Source organism: Myotis nattereri, assembly GCF_964212035.1.
Source record: "Myotis nattereri genome assembly, chromosome: 17".
NCBI lineage: Eukaryota > Metazoa > Chordata > Mammalia > Chiroptera > Vespertilionidae > Myotis > Myotis nattereri.
In genome coordinates this window covers 17,906,050-17,921,169 of record NC_138092.1, presented here as the reverse complement: position 1 = coordinate 17,921,169, position 15,120 = coordinate 17,906,050, and the positions used below count along the sequence as shown (strand labels likewise).

General features: G+C 41.2%; 1 protein-coding gene across 22 annotated transcripts in view; it reads right to left on the bottom strand.

The window, feature by feature from the left end:
* Nucleotides 1-15,120, bottom strand: part of EMC2 (ER membrane protein complex subunit 2) — a 345,419-nt gene that overhangs the window by 117,633 nt on the left and 212,666 nt on the right. For all 22 annotated transcript variants that reach the window (XR_013997055.1, XR_013997056.1, XR_013997057.1 and 19 more), the window contains one exon: nucleotides 14,134-14,252. The gene's annotated coding sequence lies outside the window, so the exon portion shown is untranslated. The remainder of the gene's footprint in view (nucleotides 1-14,133; nucleotides 14,253-15,120) is intronic.

Below are 15,120 nucleotides of genomic sequence, written 5' to 3'. Positions count from 1 at the left end.
AGCAGCACATACTGGCATAAAGATTTAGACCTAGGGCTCTACAATTCCTAACTCTCTAACTAATGTATTCTTAGCCATGGTATTAATATAAAGATTAAAGATTTCAGTGCACATAAACCAATAACATAAACATCAGGAATAAAGAAAGCATGTCCGTCGTCCAGAAAAAATGTAGCCTAACCGAAGCAAAGTTTCCTGGGAAAAATGTAAATTATCATATATTTTATGTACCAGTTGCTCTCTTGGCATTTAACCTACATTATCTCTTTAGTCATCAAAATAACCCTATCAGATAAGCATCACTATCTATTATTAAATGAGAAACCTAAATGGAGAGAGTAAATTAACTTGTCCAATGTTGTACAGTGACTAGCGGAAAAATTGGGGATTCGAATTCAAATATCAATTACTCCTAAACCCAGGCTCTTTCCACTACAAACTGGGTGAGCTTTTGGTGTTCAAACTTTCTTCAGTACTCAGTCTTTCTCCTCAGCCCCAGGCAGAATAAGATGTCTATGTCCTAATCCCTAGAACCTGTGAACATTTTACCTTACAAAGCAAAAGGGAGACTTTAGATGCAATGAAATTAAGGATCTTGTGATGGAGACTACAATGGATTATTTAGGTGGGCCTTATATAATCCTAAGGCTCACCCCAACTCAAAATTGATTGTAGCCTGAATGTAAAATCTAAAACTATAAAAACATCTAGGTTAATACATAGAAGAGAACATAATTGACCCTTGATTGGGCAAAGGTTTCTTAGATTCACTACAATAGCATGATCATTAGTTATAAATTATTACATTCCATACATTGAAGAATTGCTAAATAAGTAAGCTGAGTGAAAGAAAGATAAAATATAGTACATATTATATGCTTCTATTTGTATGCAATTCTAGGAAATGCAAAATAATGGTAACAGAAAGCAGATCAGTAGGTGCCTGTGGATCAGGGAAGTATAGGAAGAAATCAAAATAAAAACCCAGATTAGAGAAATAAGGTTTCTGCATGGTACAATTACAATCACAGAAAGTCCTGCAAAGTATGAATAAAGAGTTCATGTGAGCAGGCTGTCGAGGACCATACCTAGATTAGAGAAGTGCATTTAAGCCAAGAACCTGCAGCTTTGCCATGAGCAGAGGGAACATGTCTCTGGAAAAGGGAACAGCAAGGATTAAGACTCTGTGATAGGAAAGACCCTGTGCATCCTCAGGACTGAAAGAAGTCCTGGCCTGTGATCAACAGTCGGATTATAGAGCAACTTTATTCTGGGGGCAATGAGAGGTATGAAATGATTTCTAAGAAAAGGAAGGACATGACCTGGATTGCATTTGTGTGTTTTTTTTCAATGGTCTTTTAAATATTTGAAATGATCACAAACTTACAGAAAAGCTGTAAATCTTTACTTTCTTGACTGCAAACTCCTATTTGTGTCATGCTGGGCTTTGATGCGCATAGGCAAATGAACCCCTTCAGTCCATTACAGAATTAATAGTTAGCTCGACACATAATTATTTCTCCAAGAAGCTACATGAGTTCTGGGACCTCACCTATCTTATTTACAGTTTCTCCTGGATGTTGTATAATACATAGATAAATATCAGATAAATAGTAAATATGATAAGTATTAAATAAATATGGATAAACATTAAATATATTAAAATTCAGGGTATTCCTTTGAAGTGGATATTGTTCCACATTTTAACTATGAAGATACCGAAGCTTAGAAAGGTTGTGTCCAAAGTCATGTAGCTAGTAAATGAAAAAAATCACAATGAAAACCCAAGTATTTTTGGCTCCAAAACACATGCTTTTGTTATTTCAAACAGTTGAGCCAAGACTGGTAGTTTCAGAGCCTAAGTTGATAGGCTACCCAGCAGGAGAAGTTATACAGAGTCACAGGTCCTCCTGGTTCCCTTCTCACACACTTCTAGGAAGACCATGGAAACTTAGATTCTATGCTCTCTTCTTCTCAATGACTTCATGGTCTCTCCCTAGGGGAGAACTTTTTTCTAAGGTAGTATTACTATTCTATGCCTAGAAAAATCAGGAAGATTGTGTTCTTTGGTACAAAATAGAAATGAACTAGGTCTGATTGACTAACTGGCAAACCTGATCAGTTTATAACTGTCTTAACATTTTGTGACAGTGATCCATATAAGTCAAAATGCAGTTGCTTGATATAATAGAAAAACTTGATAGGGTAAACATGGACATGACTAAAGAGACTGCAGCTTCTCTGAGCAAATAAGTAGGGTTTTTCTTAAAACTTTGCATGTAGTTCATGTAGTTCATATGTGGAGCTCTTGTTTGCAATCCATGTCTCTGGTGTGGGATCCATTTCACTAGTGAGTGTGTGTGCTTGCCTACATCTAGCCACTTAACTTCCTGGACCATGCAGTAGCCCCAATCCTGCACGATTATGGATTTGGTGCCTTTCTCTTGTGATTCTACTTACCTCAGTTATATAACTTAAAAGAGTTGATCTCCTCATCACAAAACAGAGACTAAATAAATGCCTAGATTTTTTTCTTCCTTTTGTCAGTCTATTTCTGTAAATCAAAGGAGTAGTGACCATGGGTAACTTTGGAGAAGATTCTTTTCTGGGAAAAAATCTTGATTGCTTTGAATATTTTTTTCCTTTTTCATTAGTGTCAAGGACAGTATTAGACATACAATAATACATGCCCCTAGTATGTTGCATTTACACAGTTAGATGTTAAACAATCTTGCAAGACAATTACTTTGCAGCATGATTAGAGATGTGGAGAACATATCATTTTGCTAACACCAGGAAAATAAGTAAGGGTACGGTAAGGAGAAGTGAGGGAGAGAGTTTTGGAGTAGGGGTAATAGTTTTCTTGGCACTGAGAGTAAAATCCTCTTTGGGCTCTCTAAGGAGCAGCCTTTTAATTCACAGAGAGTGGAGGACTTTAGAACAAAAGGAATGGAATCTCCAACTGGCCACTCGATAACTGCTCAACTTTGCATGAATTGTTTAACCTCTCCACCTCAATTTCTCATTTCTAAAATGGGTATAAAACGGTTGCAGTGAGCTAGAGTTACTAGCTCAATTTCCAGCATAAAGTGATTACTAAGTGAATGTTGGTTCTCCCTTCACTTTGAAGAACTGGTATTCTGAAGAGGAAAAACAGCAAATGAAAGGAAGAAAATAAATGACAAGGACGCATGCAGTTCCATATGGCAGACAGTGGCAGCAAGTGATGGCAAGATTAGGTCTGGTTTTAACCAACACATGAAGATGCTGGCACAGTTCACCACAAGCTTGGGCTCTCATCACAGTTTAAGGTCAGAATCTGGCAGTCTAATGATACCAGCATCAAGGTCTCCACCACCCTCCTGCAGGGATCTACAAAGGAAGCAGTTTCAATAGGGTTTTTAAGTAACCCTTCTGGGTAGAAGGGCAAAGCAAAGAGGCGTTGCAGGAGAAATACGTAAGGGCATACTAAACACTTTCTATTCTAGTAATAATTATAGCTAACATTTACTACGTTTTTGTCATGCCAGGCATTGTGCCAGGCACTTTACAATGCCATCTCTTTAATTCTCAATAACTCAAGAAAGTAATCCTGTTATATCTTCTGGTGGTGACCAGCTAGCTCTGCCAAGCTCTCTCCTGATCCCGTCCCCCCGCCCACCAGCATCATCAGGCTGTACCATACCAATCACTCCTAGTGCATTCTCCAGGTTGGTGGGGCTGAGTGTTCTGCAGCAGCCTAGAGAGATTTCCCACTGTGAGGGAGGCTGGAGTGAGACTCCTGCCGCTCTGTCTCCTCCTCTGAAAGGGGGATGGGAACCTGTTGCCTGTGCTGTGCTGGGAACCTGCAGAGCATCGGAGCATCAGGAGCCAGAGCATTTGGGCCTTGCTTTCGTCCTGACATTGTCTCAAAGTCCCTCCAGCCTCTTCGATCGTGATTAAGCATTGTAACTTATTTTTATTTTTTTAACATATAAAAACCCGAGACCTAGAGAAGTTATGTAACTTACCTAAAGTCACACTCCTAGTAAGTGGTAAATCTGAGATGAGACCCAGGTAATGTAATTAGATTCATAATTCTAAAGCTATATTGTTAAGGAAAAAAATTAAAAGAGCAGTTATCCTAAAATGTAGATGTCCTAGATGTAGCTACAGGCTTTGCAACAATATTATGGTCTATTAAACACTTGAGCGATTGCCTACGCAAACTTTAAACCCAAAGCTAAAATTTTCATGTGCTGGCCTTTTTAAAACAGATTTCCACCATAGTTTGGCCAATCCAAGTAATTCTGAGGATCTCTTCGGAAAGAGTTGGAATCAGGGGCTAATTAAAGAGGTACAGGAGAAAGCAGTACTTCAAGGCTATAAGAGGAGTAACTGCCCAAGGCCTCTCGATTAAGGTCGCCCTCCATTCATCTATTAGTCTGTTTATCTAGTTCATCTTACACTTCTATCCTAGTGCCTTGGGTGCTCCCAATAATTTCAGATATTCTTACATATATGTGTGCATGTGAGTGCACATGCTCCCACACGCACACTATAACTCTAGAAGTTAAAAGCAAGTGGAGGAGTTGACTTGTCTGCATAAATATTTGGAAAAAATACTGATAACTCATTTAAAGCTACATGTGAATAATAGAAGGCATAATTTTGTAGAGACCTTTTCAAGTAATTTGCAAAAATATATTAAGTTTAAATTAACCTTATGGGTCAATGATTCCCACCACCTTTAGTGTTCAATTCAATTCAATAAATATGTATTGCACATCAGTGTCATTAAACCAAAACACAAAGACTTAAGTGGGGAGGGGCTACTCATGTGGATATGCAGAGAAGAGCATTCCAGCCAGAAACACTGTAAGCTCACAGACCCAAAGGTGGGAGCATACTTGGTATATTTGAGTGTGTGTGTGTGTGTGTGTATGCATGCATGCACCTGTGTGTTGGGTGTGTGTGTAGGTGTAAAATTAGTATCACCTTTGGCTTTGTCCTAAGGGGCGAAAATTGATTATTTTACCTTAGTAATTTGAATTTTGCTACATTACATGAACCATAAAATGTAAAACCTATTTACTGGAAATATTTTGAAATAGATACTTGTTGAGATAATTCTTCTAGGAGGAATGGCGGAGGTGGAGAAGTGAAGGAATACCAAAGGGAGATGAGAGCCTGCGCGCAGCAGGAACCTCTGGTGTCCTAATGGGTCCCTGATGACTCTCAGCACCCGCTGCCCTCAGCTGTCAGCACAGCCCTCAACTATAGCCACCTGCAGGCCAGGCAACAGGAGTCAATGCTCTGAAAAGGCTGCGCTTTGCTGTTTGGAATCTTGCTCACAAACAAAAGAGGGTTTCTAAGAATTCAGTGTTGTGCTTCACAGAACATGGACATCCTCAGGCCATTCTGAATGACACTCACAGCAGATGTCACATTAGCAACGGCAAGTTCTCTTCTTTCATGAGATCCTTACATCAACCTTGGGAGGTTCACAAAACAAGTATGAACTCCTTTTTACTGTTGAGATATCTGGCCAGAGCAACTGCATATACTTAGGCAGGTCATTTACCATATAAAGAGGCCAGACTAAGGGGCAAGAGAGGGCTGAGATCCATTCCACATTCTGTTCACCAAGCCTAGTGTGTGTGTGTGTGTGTGTGTGTGCAGGGGGGCGGGGAGGAGGGGGGCTACACACACCCAGAGGGGGTGCCTTTTCTAATTAGCACAAAGATGCTATGTGAGCTGGAGGCAGCCCTGCTTCTGGATATTGGAGGGATTAAACAATTAACTCTTGCTCTCCTACTCAAATTTCTCTTAGTTAAATATGCATTCCATTATAATACACAAAAATGGACTTAGAGGCATTGTGAATTGATGAATAGTCTTCATTCTCAGAACACTTTGCAAGCATAAGTTCATTGATTTCATCTTTCACTTTTAGGTCTTTTTCTCATTTTATTTTTGGCTTTTTCTTTGCTGGACAGCCTACAGAGTTTACTAACCACAAGTTAATACAGATAATCAGTAAAGCAAAGGGCTTTACAAACTATGGGACTAATTTAAGCTGTATAAACATACAAATATCAATTACACAAATGGATGGAAAGAAAATGAAATACTATCACAAATTTATTAAAATTGATGTTTCTGAATTAATTATTTGACATGTAAAATTTGGTCTAACATATTATATTAGACTAGAGGTCCAGTGCACAAAAATTTGTGCACTCGGGGGGAGAGGGGTCCCTCAGCCCGGCCTGTGCCCTCTCGCAGTCTGGGACCCCTCGGGAGATAACGACCTGCTGGCTTAGGCCTGCTCCCGGGTGGCAGAGGGCAGGACCAATCCCTAGGTGCAGCCCCTTGTCAGGCTCAGAGCAGGGCCGATTGGGGAGTTGGGGCGCCGCCCCCTGTCATGCACAGAGCAGGGCGATTGGGAGGTTGTGATGCCACCCTCAGTCACGCTCAGGGTAGGGCCAATTGGGGGGTTGGGGCACCGTCCCCTGTCACACTCAAGGCAGGGTCGATGGGGAGGTTGCAGCGCCACCCCCTGTCATGCACAGAGCAGGGCCAATCAGGGGGTTGGGGCACTGCCCCCTGTCACTCACAGAGCAGGGCCAATCAGGGGGTTGGAGCGCTGTCCCCTGTCACGCACAGAGCAGGGCCCATCAGGGGGTTGGGGCGCCGCACCCTGTCACACACAGAGCCTCAGGGCGATCAGGGGGTTGGGGAGCTCCCCCCTATCAGGCACAGAGCAGGGATAATCAGGGGGTTGGGGCGCCTTTCCCTGTCACGAACAGAGCAGAGTGGATAGGGAGGTTGTGGCCCCGCCCCCTGTCACACACAGAGCCGCAGGGCAATCAGGGGGTTTGGGTGCTGCCCCCTGTCACGCTGATCCTGGTGCTGGGAGGCATATTACCCTTTTACTATATAGGGTAGAGGCCTGGTGCACGGGTGGGTGCCGGCTGGTTTGCCCTGAAGGGTGTCCTGGATCAGGGTGGGGGTCCCCACTGGGGTGCCTGGCCAGTCTTGGTGAGGGGCTGAGGGCTGTTTTCAGGCTGGGGGTGACTGAAGCTCCCAACTGCTCCTTTTTTTCTTTTTCTTTTTCTTTTTTTATTCTGGGCCAGCTTTAGCTTTGAGGCTTGGCTCCAGCTCTTAGGCCTCCGCTGCTGAAAGTAGGTTTCTGGCTTTTGCTTACAATGTTATGATCCTGCTGGCTGAAGCCCGGTGGACTAAAGCAGGTTTCTGGGGTTTTGTTTAGCTTCTATATTTGTTACATAGTTGCTTAGAGTTGCAGCTCAGAGGCCTGCAGCGCAGGCGGGGAACGTTGGAGTCCTCCGTCACTGAAGCAAGCAAGCCTCATGTTAGTTTCAAGCTGCCTGGCTGCCGGCCACCATCTTGGCTGGCAATTAATTTGCATATCTCGCTGATTAGCCAATGGGAAGGGTAGCGGTCGTACCCCAATTACCATGTTTCTCTTTTATTAGATAGGATGTTTTATCTTTGAATCTCACTGATCACTGAGCAGATATTTTTTACTTTGAGATTAACAAATCTCCAAGGCCTCTCAAGGGGCAAAGAGTTGCATAGAAATGTCTATGAAAGTTTGCTTGCAGTTGGCATTTGTAAGTCTTTATTTCACATGTAACCTCAAGAAACTGGAAGGCAAGGCACCACTTCCTCTAGGCAGCCTCCTCCCTCCTTCAGGGTGAGTTAGATGCCTCCTTCCCTGCTCTGAGAATTCCCCTATCAGCGCCCTCATCACACTGTGGCCTCTGATTATGTGGTTACTTTTCTATCTTCCCCAATAATTATAACTTATAAAAAAAAGAGAGTTTGACTTTTTTAGGTTTTTTTTTTTTTGTATTCACAACATGTAATAGGTAGGGAATACCTGGTTGCTGAATGAAAGAGAAAACAGCATGAGGTTTGTTCCTATCCTATAGGCCTAAATTCATACATAAGAAGTGGTCTTTAAATTCCCTTATCCAGAGATCTATGGCGAATACCAGACAATCAGACAGAAAAAAAAATTCATGAGACACAGTTATACAGAGAGACTGGTTGAGAAAGCTCTTAACATCCCTGGAGTCCTCAAGAAGAACAGGCAAGAGATGGCAACATGGGCTTAATGTGATGGAAAATGAAGGGGAAAAGTATAAGTAAATACATATGCAGGAGCAACAAAAACATATATGACCATGTCCCAAGTCTAGTGAACTTGAAAGGCGGGACCATGAAATGAGTCAGAAAGCACAGACTTCAGTCCCCTTTCTCATTCCATGCTGTTACTCTCTTCTCTCATGAGATACACACAGGCAAGTTGACCTTCCCAAGCATCTAACTCCCCACTGGATTTAAGTAAAGTCCTTTCTAACCCTAACTTCAAAAAAAACTTTTCACTGTTAGAAGTCAGTCTTTGATACTTCTGTCGATAATCCAGAAGGGGGCAGCATTTATTCACAGTAGGGAAACGAAGAAAAAGTTTTTACTTGAGCTGGTCTTCAAAGCAGGAACAGTTGGGAGGGTGGATAAAAGGGACACAAACTCTTTCTTGAAAAGGTGTGAGTACATAAGCATGCCAGGAATAGGAAAGGGAGTGGAAGCCTGATATCTACTCAGCTGTGCGTGCATTTAGTCAAATAGCTCCATGAGAAAGAGATCAGTCCCTCTTGTTCATTCACCATTAAATCCCTGATGCTGAGTAGTTGCTGGGACATGGTAGTTGCTTAATAAATGAATGCTGATCAAGAATGGTGATGAAATGGGTTCCCAGGGTGGGTCTCAGGCATAAGTGTGAATAAGGCAAATCTGTCTTTGGAGCTTCTCTCATACCCTTTTCTAGGGTTCATCCCTCCTTCCATGAATTTAACATAGCTCTGTGCACCTGCAGCTCTACTCACCCCTGAAGTCCTCTTCTTTACAATTATTGTTTCACCCACCCACTTACTCAACAAATACTGTATTAAACACCTGATATATATATATACACACCAGATTTTTCTGTGACTTCCCTACCCTGACAAAATACATGCTAATTATCCTTATGCTTTAAGATCTAATAGTTCCGAAGAATAAGCATTCCAGGGAGCAGGGTTGGGGCTAGGATTAATCCCTTATTTTGGTATGTGCCAGGAGATGGACTTTATATCACAGAAAAGTGAACATTTAATAACATCAGGTAGAGAAAGTGATAATTTTGGGCAAGAGAACCTGTCTAGCTCCTCAGAAATGTCCCCACTTATGTGATTCCGGAAGAGTAGCCTCGCGTGCTTAGTCCCAAACTGAGCAAGTAGGAGGCGCTGAGGGACCGGAGACACTAGCTATTCCACCTGCTTTCTTTGTTTCTAGGAGCAAGTGGAGCCTGGGGGTTGCTGTTTCCCAAGGTACAGCTGATTAGCTGCAGAGCACGGTTTAGAAGTGGTTCTCCGTGCTCCCTGTCCAGTGCTCTTTCTAAATGTCTGCTACACTTTTTTTTAAAAAATCTCATTCCCACCAACACAGTGCCTATTACGTTGTTTTAAAAACAGACTTTAATTTTTAGAGCAGTTTTAGGTGAACAGAAAAATTGAACTTAACTAGATCTTTGACGAATCATGTCTTTGGTGTCACATCAAAAAAGTCATGATAAAACCCAAGATCATCCAGATTTTCTCCTATTAACATTATTTTCTAGGAATTTTATAGTTTTGCATTTTACAATTTTGCATTTTACATTTAGGTCTATGATCCATTTTTGGTTATTTTTTTTTTTTTTACATTTTATTTGAAGGATGGGCCAGCCACTAATGTAAATGGTATTTTGTTTTTAATTTCAAATTCCATGTGTCCATTGCTGGCTCAGGTCAAAGCAACTGACTTTTGTATATTAACTTTGTATTCTACAATCTTGCTATAGTTGCTCATTAATTCCAGAAGTTTCTTTGTTAGTTCTTTTGAATTTTCTACCTGGACAATCAAGTCACCTGCAAGCAACAAGTTTTATTTCTTCTTTTCCAATCTTTATACATTTCATTTCATTTTTTATCTTAATGCCTTAGCTGGGACTTCCAGTACAATGTTAAAGAAGCAGTGAGTGGGGTCATCCTTGCTTCCTTCCTAATCTTAGAGGGACATCTTCTAGTTTGTTGCCATTAAATATGATGTTTGCCGTAGGTTTTTATCGGGGGTTTTTATGTTCTTTATCAAGTTGAGGAAGTTCGCCTTCTATTTATATTTTTCTAAGAGTTTTTTTTTAATCACAAATGTGTATTAGATTTTTGCAAATGCTTTTTCTGCACCTATTATGATTATTTGATTTTTCTCTTTAGCCTATTGAGACAATGGCTTACATGAATTGATTTTTCAAGTGTTGAACCAGCCTTGCACTTGTGGAATAAACCCCACTTGGTCAGAGTATATAATTCTTTTTATGCATTATTGGATTTGATTTGCTAGACTGTTTTTAGACTGACTACCAGGCTCTCCCAGGCATCTATTTTCTCTTCCTCCAACCCCAGATTAATAATCCTGGTGCCAGATATTCCTCTAAAAGTCCTGTGCTGCCAATCTGCAGGAATGTGGAAGCTTATCAGCTCAGGAGTTAAGCCTGATTTTGAATCCTGCTCTGCTGCTTCTCAACTACATAAACCCAAGCCAGCCGTGCACCCTCCTGAGCACATGCAGTCACTTATTTATCATGCAAACACTAAGGCCATCCAGAAATGGCATTTAAAAGCAGCTTCTCAATTTTTCATTAGATCAATAACTTGCTTTATTTCTGTTGAGCTTATTAAATGCACTATGTGAAGGTACTTCTTTTTTTCTCTCGTTTTTGCTATCCTGAGATTGCATTTCCCAATAAAGCATCATCAATCAAGACTTGCCATGCATTCTGTGTTCTAGAAAACTTGAACCATGGTGGTCATTTAAAATAGCATTATTATTAAGGACATCGTTACAGCATTACTTCTTTTCATTCATTTCCTGTTTGAAGTTGTTGGCTACTCATCAAGGCTATCCTAAGGGAATGATTTTATTTAGGTGAAATCAGGTTTAAAAATGACACCAAATACAGCTCAGAGGAAGAACATGCACCCCAAAAGGGCAATGTGATGATTAAAGGTTTGTTTGTAAGGATAGAATAGCTGCCCCTTCTGTCTCAGGAATACCCCTGCTTTTTTTTAGCAACTATTTGATTGGTGCTAATACTCCCAGCTGAGGGCCCATTAAAAGCCTCCTTTAAGGACTGTCTAGTCCAGTGGTCGGCAAACTGGGCTCGCGAGCCACATGCGGCTCTTTGGCCCCTTGAGTGTGGCTCTTCCACAAAATACCAACTTCTGCACATGGGCCATGAAGTTTCAATCGCACTGTACATGTGCGCCCGCACGTGGTATTTTGTGGAAGACCCGCACTCAAAGGGCCAAAGAGCCGCATGTGGCTCGCGAGCCCAGTTTGCCGACCACTGGCTCTAGTCCTATGGTTGCTTGAGGTGGGTGCCTGGTCATAAATATACACTCCCAAGCACACACTCACACGTACACACCATGCATAGCTTACAGCAGTCTCTCTATTTCACATTTCCCAAAGTCTAAGCCCATGGTTCCTCGATTTTTCTCTTTACAGAACTTTTCATAAAAGAAAGACCTCTTTGTCACAAAAATATAGGAATTACATAATCTCAGAGTAAATGGCCTTCATTTCAAGTAAATAAATTGAGCCCTAAGAAAAAGTCCCTACGCGACCCTTATTTTTCACCTTTTACCTCATACCCGTGAACTTTTGTCACAGACCTGGGTTTGGAAACCACTGGCAGAGGGACAGCTCAGTTAATGAGCTAAGGAGAGAACTGGGAAAGGCTGACTCACCCACAAGGTGAGCAATGTTCCAGGGTAGACAAACACCAGGAAATACTCAATTGAGAAGAGGACAGTTTAGGACCAACCTCAATATTTTAAGTGGTTAAGACCACAGTGAATTTACTAGACGCTGTGCAGTCAAGCAGAGAGCAGAGTACTGGTCAAGGCACCCAGGCCTCCTCCCTTTCCTCTCACAGAGGTCATCCTTAACAACCAAAATGGAAGACTCAATTTTTAAATTATGTTTATGATTAGTATTTCAATATAATTTTTCTCTAAATATATGGCGGCATTATGGCCAGTGCCATAGAGCACTGAGTGAGACGAACCATGAAGATGTGTCTGTTTGTTTTGAGAGCATGACCCTCTTCAGTGACACTGTGGCCCTGGCAGAGTGTGACATTCTCAGTGTTAGGGTATCACCCAGAGCAGGACTAGACACAGTCTCTGCCCCTGAAGTCCAACTTTCCACATCGATATATACACAGCACCATAGTATTAAAGACACAGGGCCTACCAAAGGGTTAGCTTTGTATTTGATTTTTCTGTCTGCTTTAATTCCCTAATTGAAGGAAAGAAAGGAAGGAAAGAGGATGGGAGGAGGGAGAAAAAGAGGGAGGGAGAGAAAGAAAAGGAGGGAGGCAGTGAAGGAGGGAGGGAGAGAAGGAGGGAGGGAAATCTGAAAGCAATGGCAGTGGTTCCCAGAAAGAAGGGCAATGGCTGCTGGGAGATTTATGGGAAGTGAGAGCCCTGATCCTGCCCAGCTTGTCCGGGAATTCTTCCTGCTGGAGGGTGATTTGTTAACTGCTGCCTGGTCAGCCTTTCCAGGGAGTCAGTTTTGGACTCTAATCCTCACATTTAGAATCAAAAAGCCAAGCCAAGGTTGTTTTCCAGGAATAAGGGTTTTATAGAACAAGGCTGCTTCATGCATTGTGTGGTAATTGGTAAATATTCCACTTCATATTTAAGAATAGAGTCAAGACAGAGAGAAAGTGGTAATATTACCAGAGCTTGAAAAGCACTAACTTGAAAAACAAGTCCTTTCTCTCCACCATAGACATGGCCCCATGTGAGAGTGGGCATGATGTGGGCAAGCACTGCACCCTCTGAACTCCTGAAGTCAGGATAGCCTTCCACTGGTGATTCAGAGTAAATGTCATGATGCCAATGGTTCTGTGTAGTGAGCTACCTTTAAGTTAGGAAACAGTAATAGCAACAATAAAATAGCATGGATTGAACTCCTCCCACACCAGCCACTGCCCTCAACAGTGATTTCACGTTTAGTCCTCCCAATACCCCAGAAAGTTAGCTATTATAGTTATGTCCATTCTAAAGATGAAACTATGTCTCAAAAACTTTAAGTAGCATATTCAAAGTTAATTAGATAACAAAGGTGGCGCCGGGGTTTGAGCCCAAGTGGTCTGACACAGAGCCCCATTCCTTACGATCATTAGTATTTCCTCACATTCTTATAGCTGTTTTTCTTGTTACATGGGAAATGGATAAAACATCTTTTCAGTCATTCTGCATTTTAAGGTCAGATCAATATAAATGTATATCCCAATGTGTGACCTTAGAAAATGCACTGAATTTTTTAGAATTTTTTTTTTATTTGTCAAATGGAGATAACACCAATTTTCAAGATTACTGTGAAAGCGAGAGGTCATACGTGGTAACCACTGAGTACATGGAAAGCACGATGTGAGGCAGACTGCCAAGGTGAGGAAGGGAGAACCTCAGAGAAACAGAAGCACAGAGCCTGGCACTCAGGACAGATTCTCCAGGGCAAGGGGTGACTGGGAGTAGGTCATCTTCAGAAAAACTGAAGAAAGTACTTTCCCTTTAGGCAACTCAGTCAAAAAAAGGAAACCGTAAGTATGCTTACAAAATAAGAAGAGATTTCAGCTAATAATGTAAAAAATAAAAATCAAAACAAACAAAAACAAGAAAAGAAAATCAGAAGAGCCTGTATAAAGAAAAGAAAGCAAAACCCAGACTATTATTAGACTATGCTCTAAGCCATACCAAGCTAAATTAATTCCCATAGTAAAGGAGGAGTGGAAGCTTACAGCAGAACCTGCCCGTCATATGTAATGCAATATCCATAAAGGTAGTTTAAACCCCACGTGAAGCAGACAGTCCTCATCCTATGTTGTGAAGGAGTCATTTCTGTGGCCCTCTTGTTGTCTCAATGAAGCTCTAGGTTAAAGAATCACTCTAGCAGAACCCTGGACGGAGTGGACACCCACAGGCTATTGCCGTCAATAGTCTGGAGTGCAGAGTGGGAAACAAGAAGATAACAGACCTTAGAGGTGAGCATGGTGACCACGTCTCCAGCCTTCTTATGCTCTGTTGTCTTTAAGGAATGTAGTTTCCCAGTCCAGTCGAGTTTCACAGCCCTTCCACGGTGGAAACACGGAATATCTATGATGAAAAGAGTGGGGAAAATTAGGACGGGAGAGTGAGTGTAAAGGATGGCACACACATAGCAAAAGCACAATGTAAATAGCCTGAGGGGGGACCTGCTGTAATAGGAGCAGAAATCTCCATGAGCATTTTGCTACCATCAGTCAGTAGGATTCTCCCATTCTGTAGGTCCCTGTCTTCACAGTGCACTGTATGAAAAGGGATAATTCATGAAAATAAGACCTATTCTTTGCTAGTTTGCTTTGTATACATAAAGCGTGCAGGCGAGAGGTTAAATTTAAAACATTCAACCAATTAAACTTGTAGTTGTGAGATTTACTTAATTGCAGTCTACTCAAACAAAATTAAAATTCATATAATATTTTTGGAAGGAAAATTACTGCACTCCCAGCCATTTTGGAGAGACCCTTCAAAAATTTATTCCTCAAATGTTACTGTATCTTTCAGAAATTGGCATTGAAGACTGCTATTAGAGTGAAAAAAACAAAAACAGAAAACAAAAACATGACTGACTGTATTCCTCATTCTATACTGGGCCATGGTGTTTTAACCTGCTATTATGACTTTAATACCCAAAGACATTGAATGAATACTTGATAAATAATTGGAAGAATTTTCTAAGATGTTTAAAATGACATTTCATGATAATTACAACCAAGAGTTTAAGACCAACCAAACAGACCTGACTAATTCACTATCTGTGTCTTTGAGCAAGTTTTTAAACCTCCCTAAGCCTCATATTTTTCATTTTTAAAATGTTAATATACGTATATGTACCTCTTCCATTGGGTGGTCATTTAGATTAATGAGATAATCCATATAAAAACTTTTTGGCCAGAACCATGCTCAGAGTTAGTGCTAAAAA